We start from the raw sequence: 9,094 nt of genomic DNA, 5'->3' as shown, positions 1-9,094 counted from the left end.
GAGCTAGTTAACTGAAGTGTCAGCCCTCCTAACTCAGACATTATTTTTCCTGATTATCTCCTCCACACCTGTACCCACTAATCACCATCATTCTCAATCTCATGGTTTCCAATTTAATTTATACTTGAATGAAGAGTAGGGGTGGCTTTAGTTCTTTTTCCTCATTGTGTATTTGTGGTGGGTGGGGTTGGCAGACTAATCATTAAATTGCTTTGCCTATTGGTATCAAAGGAGCTTATGTCTGTATTAGCCTGACTAAAGACCTTCTTGTTCTATGGTTGAATTAAGGATACTTTGTTTTGCCTAAATGAGTAGGACTTTATACGAAAAGCACAGAGTTAAGATCAAAGAAAAGGAACTTTTAATACCACTTCTCACTCCCCATAGATTTAATGGTTTGAAAGAGGTGAATCTCTCACCCTAAAGAAAGTAAAAGACTAAGAGCTTCTCACATTCTAATACATTAAAATGGCTTTATATGCTGCTGCTAACAGAGGGACATTCTTCAGGAAACGAGTGCTCATGGACCAGGTAGATTTATGCATTTAGCTCACTTTGACTCTACCTACCATTGTGAGATACCACAACATTATTTTGGGTCTAAAATGATTTTTGATGGCCATACACTTAGAGACCCTATTTATCTACCCTGTTTTAGGCTAGGCTTGGTCCTTCTTTAATCTGTTCCATCTTGCTATGAGTACAGAATTGTGCATCTCTCGTTCCGAGAAAAACTGTAAACTATAGCATCTAATGAATATTGTGATTACCTCCCAATATCCATTACACTCTTTGCTAGAATTGCCCTATGGAGAAAGTTGTCCATGTGACACATTTATGACTAATGAAGCATGAGGTGGGAGTTAGTCTGAGGAAAGTCTCCCCAATCCTAAGAGAAGGCCATAGGCAGAGACTATTTCACTCTTTCATCTGGATGATGTTCTCTCTGAATATATTTCAGTAAGTACTGAGGTTATCTTATGTACAGGCTGAGGAGAAGGCCTCCCAAAGAAGGAAGACTAAAAATGTAGAAATAATATTTTGAAAGATTTATCTATTATTTTATAAAGAGAGAGAAAGAGCATTCATGTGGGGAGGAGGGGCAGGTAGAGAAGGAGAGTCTTAAGCAGACTCCACACTGAGCATGGAGCCCAATGTGGGGCTTGATCTCATCGCTCTGAGATAGCAACCTGAGCAGAAACCAAGAGTCAGATACTTAACCAACTGTACCACCCAAGAATATGGATCTTTAACGATCCTGTTGATCCGCTGATAATATCATTCTAGAAACCCACACGATTTCTGGTATTCCAATTATAAGTTGATACATTTCTTTATTGTTTTCTTGCATTTTAAAAAAAGGATGATTCTTTTTTTAAAGATTTTATTTATTTATTCATGAGAAACACACACACAAAGAAAGAGAGAGAGACAGAGAGAGAGACACAGGCAGAGGGAGAAGCAGGCTCCTCTCAGGGAGCCTGATGTGGGACTCGATCCCAGGATCCCGGGATCACGATCTGAGCCAAAGGCAGATGCTCATCCACTGAACCACCCAGGTGCCCAAAAGAGGATTATTCTTGATGGTGACAAAAATATTCTAACTGACATATGATAGTGTTTCAGTTAATGACTGTGCCCATGATGAAGGGTCATTTCATGATGAAGTCTCTGGCTTCTAGTAGATATCTTAATAGAAAAAGCATCAGTAGGAAGAGTAGGTTTTCTTTCTCCCCATTTATGAAGTGTTTAGTCCTTAAAATAAATTCCTTATGTTCCTGGGCCTCATGTAGCTGCTTCCTGTGATGGTAATAGTTATATTCTTCTGAAAGCACAAGTGTAAATCTTTAGATTTTAAATAAAGAAGTGCTATCAAATGGAACCTTTATCATATACACTAAAGAATTATACCTAGTTTCACTTGTTTCTGGTTTTGAAAATACCAGTCAGTATTAAAAAAAAGGAAGTCATGACATTTTATTAATAGATTAGGTCTCTAAGAGTTGTTGAATAAACTGAAGAGTGGCTGTGAAAAAGAGAATTTAGATCAATTCCTTGGTGTCTAACACTTTCTGGATGCAGCTTCCCTTATATCTATCTGAGCTTGCTGGACCTCAGGGGAACCCTGCTGAAAACCTCCTTACCAAAATAGAAATTAGGACATTCTAATCACCCTCAAAATGAAAAAGTGGCAGTGGTTGGAGATTGGGAGGTTTATATATTTTCATTTTTAGTTTCTAACAGATCATTTCATTTTCTTTTTAATAGAAAAATATTATTGATAAAAAATAGAATTTAGCCTTTTTCCAGGATAGTTTATTACATTGCTTAACCAAAATTTAATGACCTATATATTGTACTTACTATGTGAGTCTTCTATTAATTTGAGATGTTAAATGGCACGCCGTAAGATGCACATCATGAGATGTTATATGGTATATCATAGATCACACGTGGTACATCACTAGAGTAAGAGATCTGAGTTCTCATCATTTTTTTTGTGTGTGATATGGGGCAAGACAGCTTCTGTGAATGTCATTTCTCTCATCTCAAGAGGAAACTGTTGTAAGGATCATATACAATATTGTGGGAATAAAAATATTTTGTAAGTTATATACGTAAAAAAGGAGTTGTAACTCAAGCGCAATGGCAGGTTTGGCTGAAATATAAGAAACATTTAATACATAAAACAAATGCGTTGTCTACTTTATAAAATAGACCATTGCATATGAAATAAGCAAAATAGAGTAATCAGAAGTGACGTAGAAGGAGTGATAGACTCAGTCTGAGCAGACGGTAGAGAATTCAAGAACAATGCCTGAGCTGGATTTGGAAGTCTCCTTTCATAGAGTTAACCTTTCCTCATCTAGAGAATAGGATGTCCTGTATAAAAGCATGGAGAAACATTATATGTTCTCATTCATTTGGGGAATATAAATAATAGTGAAAGGGAACAGAAGGGAAGGGAGAAGAAATGGGTAGGAAATATCAGAAAGGGAGACAGAACATAAAGACTCCTAACTCTGGGAAATGAACTAGGGGTGGTGGAGGGGGAGGAGGGCGGGGGGTGGGGGTGAATGGGTGACGGGCACTGAGGGGGGCACTTGACGGGATGAACACTGGGTATTATTCTGTATGTTGGCAAATTGAACACCAATGAAAATAAATTTATTATTATTAAAAAAAAAAAAAAAGCATGGAGATAGCCAGGAGCATGTTATGTGCAGGGAACAAGTTAGAGTAGCCGAAACCTAACAGTTGTAGGGATTGGAGGTTAGGTCTGAATGGGGAAGAGGTTTAGTGTAGATTGTGAGGAAGTGTGAATTTGAATGGGATCAAACAAGAGGATTCATTTATGTGCTCATCAGGGATGTCGACATCCTCTGTAGACCTAGTTCATCACTGGAATTTTTTGGAAGTTATTACTGGCCTCAATCCCAGACCTTCTGAATGGGAATCTTGGCTAAGGGATGGAGTGGGCGGTGAGACTCAGAGCTACATCTATACAACCCTGATATCAGTTAGGTTTCAGAACCACTGACCTGGATGAAAGGAAGCCACTAGAGGGATTTGAGCCAGATAATGACATGATCAGATTTGCATTTTAAAGAATGACTCAAGCAGCTGTGTTGGGCACAGCAGGAGAGCAGCAGTCCAACCTAGGGGATAGAATTCAGGGCATGACAAAAACCTGGAAGCCAGATAAGAGGATTGAGAGCAGCAAAGCAGCTGGCAGGAGAGTGCTAAGTGGACTGACAGAGGGGGAGAGGGAGAGGAGTAAGAGATGAAGTTAGTGGTCCAACAGCCTGTAAGACGAGGAAGGACCTGTGGCCAAGAATAAGAATGTGACTTTTCTCCAGAAAGAGATGGGGAGCCCTGGAGCATTTTAAGCAAGACAGTGGCACGATCCACTGTTTGGAGAGTGATTTTGACCTGATTGCAGGGAGTTTCTTCAATGAGCAGCACCTTAGCAAAGAGTTCTCAGCTTGAGGCAAAGGTTTCTTTAGCACAAGGCCCCTCAGGCAGAGGCAGAGAGCTGGAATAGCTGGTCCCTGACGTCTCTGTGAGAACTCCAGTTCCTTGGAGCACCTGCGCAGCCCAGGTGGTGAAGCAGCTGACCCTTGATTTCCGCTGAGGTCATGATCTCCCAGGCCTGGGATTGAACCCTGAGTCCCTGGAGTCCATGCTCAGCAGGGACTCTGCTTGAGGATTTTCTCTTTCCCTTCCTCTGCCTCTCCCTCTGCTCTCTCTCTCTTAAATAAATCTTTCTTTAAAAAAAAAAAAAAAAGAAATTCAGTTTCTAGAGCATGTTAATCCATTCAAATTAATAAAGACAGGGAAAGAGGAAGCAGTAAGGTCTGTTTTACAGGACAATATTAAAGAGAACTGAAGACAAATACCCAGGGTAAGTAAACATAAAGCAAGCTCTCAATGCCAAAAAATCAGCCAGGTTTTCACTCAGGGAAAACGAATAATGTCTTATGATCATTGAATATAGTCAAACAGAAAACCTCTGTTATATGTGTCGATAATTGGTTGTAGTTAACTGTAAAGCTTTGGATTTCTTATAAAAGTCCCCGTTGTAAGTATTCAGCATCGTGGCCATGTACCCATCTCTATATCCTGTGGGGTTTTGTTTTGTTTTGTTTTTTGGAAATGTATTTACCATAATTCTAATTCCAACTTTGTTTCTAGTTCCATTTGGCCTTGTGTAAATCCTTTAAGTCTCGAGTTTATTATAGTGGACAGAATCGGATTTGCAATTACATAGGTCTGTATTTTTTTAAATCCTAGTGTAATTAACATACAGCATTTTATTAGTTTCAGGCGTAAATGTAGTGATTCAACCATTCTGTGCGTCAGTGCTCCTCACCGTAAGTGTATTCTTAATCCCCTTCACTATTTCACCCTTCCCCCCCCCACCCACTTCCCCTGTGGTAACAACCAGTTTATTCTCTATAGTTAAGAGACTGGTTTTTTGTTCGTTTGTCAAAAATATGGAATGCTTCATGAGTTTGCATGTGATCCTTGTGCAGGAGTCATGCTAATCTTCTCTATAGTGTTTCCAATTTCAGAATTTAGCAGCTGTGCTGCAGAAGTGAGCATGGTAGCTCTCTGTTTTTTGTCCCACATTCTTCCAATGGACATTTGGGACAAAATGTAAAGTTATTAACCTTTGAACCCTAATTTCTGCTTCTATTGAGCAGGCCACTATGAAGGTCAAAAAAGCTAAGTTAGGTAATATACCAGAACAGCATAAGACGCATAGTAGGCCCTGTGTAAAAGCCAGTTGCCCTTTTCCAACTGTTTTTCCTCATTTTGAAGATGGAGAGATAGGGGAGAAGAGCAGAAGTGGCCAGCATGTGGCGCCCAAGCTGCCATTTTCACTTCTTGCCTTCACGGCAAACATTCTATTTGATCACAGCCTTCTTTGTTTTGAGAACAGAAGGAGCCTCAAAATCCTCCCAACACAAAACCTTGAGCTACTTCTACCAGCTGCATGGATGTGACATTTAAGACGAAACCTATTTGTTATCCCTTGACTGGATAATCTCTAAGGTTGTAGCTGAGACACTCCGAACCCATAACAAATGGAACCCAGTTTTCAAAATCACACAACTGAGTGGAAAGCAAATTTTTGCAAGCTCAGAAGATACAAGCAATAAGCTATAGAATGGGATAGGCTGCTGATGGAGGCTTTCAGGAAACCCTGAGAGTGGAGATGAGCTTGGAATGGGTCACTGTGGTAGCAGAATTAAGAGCCCACACAGTTGTCTATGTCTCAAACCCTGGTAAGCCATTAAATTTAACACCAATCAGAAATTCATACAGGCCTTTAAAGAAGTGCTTGGATAGACAATAAAAGAGAGACAATTTGAGTGAGTAGTAGATGATAAACAGGCTAATATGTGAGAATGAACCAAGCCTACCGTGGGAAGTATGATCCTGACCAGTTTGAAGAGGTGGGATAGGATCCTGACCAGAAGGGAAACAGCTCAAGAGTTAAGCCTTGGACAGGCTTGATAGCTTGAATTTGAATTGTACCCTTGGTCCAGTTATTTAACTCTCTAGCATTACGATGTTATCTGTAAACATAAAAATAACAGTATTGCCTCTTTCACTGGGTTAAATGAGATTGAATATATATTGTCTAGTACTGAATAGTGCTCCATAATGGAAAGTGCTATTTCTTTTTTATGAATAGAAGACAAAGGTGAATTGCTACTACATTAGATTATTAAAAAAACTGAATACCAGAGTGAGATTAGGAAGCTTTATTTCTAAGACATTGATCACATGACCACCAGAAGATCTTGAACAGGGAACTAAAAAACACAAAAAGACTCCTGTGGTAAATTAATATGGCAAAGACAAAAGACAGGAAAACTATCCATTTAAGGGAAGATTTCAAGGATAGAGGTTGATCTTCACATTAGTATAGGAAAAAGGCACACAATGCTCAAGCATGCTGGCCAACTTTAATGGTTTATTATAGGGGTAGAATGTAGTGGAAACATACCCAGGCTGGTAGTTCAGAGAAAAAGTTTCTTTCTTCTCCGGCTGTGTCAGCCCCTCATTACCACTTTGAGCAAGCCCCTAGTGTATATGGTTTAGGGTCCCCACTGGTGAACTCAGCCCTCGTGGCTCAGCATTTGCTGAGGCTGTGCTATTTGCAGTCACATTTCCCTTGGGCCTATTTTTTTTTCTGTGAGCCTGAGGTCAAATGATTTATCTTCAGAAAACTACAAGAACCAAAGAGGACTCCTGAAAAGCAAATTAGTCCTAATTGTTATGAATCTCAGTAACAGTCTAAAACACTGTGCTTGCCAAATAATTAGATTTTTTTTTTACAAGGAGGTGAAGTGTAGCAATAGGACATTCAAAAGGTATAAATTAACATGAAAATATTATATTTTGTATCCAATTACATTGCTTCTATCCATAGTAAGCATCTCCTTTGTGGCATCTTTTGGACAGGGCCCTTTGTCCTAAAACAAGCCAGGGAAAGCAAACAGCTCCCCCCCCCCCCCCATGTACTGCTAGTGAACCAGGATGGCACAGCCAGGTATACAAACCATAAATAGGTTTTCCCCTCACGAATTATTAGTTCAACAGAACTACCATATTGAGGAGAAAAATCTCTGATAAAAATTGTCCATGTAGCATGTGAAAAACAGCAAAACATTAAAAAAACACTTAGAATAGTTTTAGGTTAAATGTTTTCCAATGATAAGTGAGAACAGAATGCTTCCTGACTTTAGCCAGGAACCAAGGGCCTAACCTACACTTTGGTACAGAGTGTGATGTTGGCAGTAATTTGAAGCAAAGTGCTATCATCAATAGTCAAGTGTCAACAGTTAGGACACCTTTGATGCTACAGGAAACCATTTAAACCCCTTATTTTTAGAAGAGTAAATAAATACAGCAACAAACAGGGAAGACTGCAGACACTCACAGTTGTTATTTGCATTGTCCAGGCATCAGCAGATCCCCCAACGTTCTGAATCTACCTTGCTTTAGTATCTAAATAAAAGAGCCCCCAGACCCCAGTCTCCCCAAATGTGAGAAGTTAAATGCCCTGCCGGGTGCCTGAGAATTCCTGGAATTGGGAGAGGAGGCAGTTTGCCTACTGCCCCAAGGATTGGTCCAGCTCCCAGCTCAGTTTTGACCTCTCTCAGATGGACCCTGATACCCTGCCAAGATCTGGAGCTGTTCCAACTCTCAATTTGATCTGCTTTGCTTCAAAACTTAAGCATATTGCCCCTCTCCCACACCATGCTTTCTCCATATTAGTTACATAAGATGTCTAAGCCGAGTTAATGGAAGACGGAGGGAAGGCAAAGCACAATCACAGACTCAATCAGAAAACACCTTAAAACTGAACATCAGCCATGTGTGAGGTGGAAGTTGGCAGTGACCAACCTCTGTGGGCTCTGGCTTCTCACCATGTTGCTGAGGCCTCACTTCACCCTCTCGGAAAACCCATCCTTGAATGCCTTCTTCTGTGAAAGTCCAGAAACATTGCTTCTATTTTCTTTGTTCATGAAAGAGAAACTTAAAAGTCCTAGTACTTCATTGTAGAGAGCCATTTGACTCCTCTAACCAAAACTGCATGTGCAAGAGCAGCCATTACATCATACGCATGCTCAGGCAATGACTTTTCTCAAACTGAAGGGCCATCTAAAGGAGGCTTGAGCCTCCGCACAAAGCAACCAGCAGCATGGAGGTTGAGTATTCAGGACATGGCTTTAGGATTAGGTTCATGGGCACAAGTTTACCTGGCCTGTGTGTTGAGTGCGGGGAGCGTGGGTAGAGAGTGGGAGTGTGGAGGATATAAAACTCTCTTCTGTCTCTGAGCAGACCCCAGAAATACCAGGTCTTTTTATTCTTGCTGTCGCTGCTTTCATTCTCTTCCTCACCTCCTCTTTCCCTTGCGTCTCTTCCTCCTCCTATCCTTCCTTTCTTCTTTACCGCCTTCCTTCTACTCCTAATGTATACTTCCTCTTCTTGTATTAAGTTTTGACAAAATCATTCCAAAACTGAACAATTTATTTTACTAAAGAAAACCCAGAATCTCTAATCTTCAGAGTTCTCTGTAAGAAGGCCCAGCCTGCCTTACTTCCCAGTTAACCCCTTTGTGTAGCATGTGTTTTAGCAAAATGGCACCATTTACAGATCCCTGACCTCTCCCTGCAGTGGAGGCCTTGCTTGGTCTATTTATACCTACGTAAGTCAGCATCTCTAGAGAAACAGAACCAGTAGGAGGGAGAGAGAGAGAAAGAGAGAGAGAGATTGAGAGAGAATACACACCTACACACAGAGATGATTAGATAGATGATGATAGATGATAGATAGATGATAGATAGATAAATGGGCTCATGCCATTATGGAGGCTGAGAAGTCCCACGATCTGCCATCTGCAAGCTGGAGACCTCTGAAAGTTGGTGGTGTAATTCAGAGTTGAAGGCTGGAGAACCAGAGGAGCCTGTGACATACATTCCATTTGAGAAGATGTGATTTCCTGCCTCAATTAGTGAGGTAGGAAAAAAAAGAGGGGAGGGTAAATCCCTTTTCCTCCACTTTTTGTTTTATT

The 9,094-nt window shown here is 40.5% G+C and overlaps 1 non-coding gene across 1 annotated transcript; it reads right to left on the bottom strand.

Moving 5' to 3' along the window:
* Nucleotides 1-4,991: 4,991 nt before the first annotated feature.
* On the bottom strand, nucleotides 4,992-5,095 carry LOC129505168 (U6 spliceosomal RNA). Its single transcript, XR_008663477.1, has one exon. It is a non-coding gene; the product is annotated as a U6 spliceosomal RNA (small nuclear RNA).
* Nucleotides 5,096-9,094: the final 3,999 nt, after the last annotated feature.

This window comes from Nyctereutes procyonoides, unplaced genomic scaffold (genome assembly GCF_905146905.1).
Source record: "Nyctereutes procyonoides isolate TBG_1078 unplaced genomic scaffold, NYPRO_anot_genome, whole genome shotgun sequence".
Classification (NCBI taxonomy): Eukaryota; Metazoa; Chordata; class Mammalia; order Carnivora; family Canidae; genus Nyctereutes; species Nyctereutes procyonoides.
Note: the sequence above shows the minus strand (reverse complement) of the source record. Positions and strands in the feature narration are given on the sequence as shown.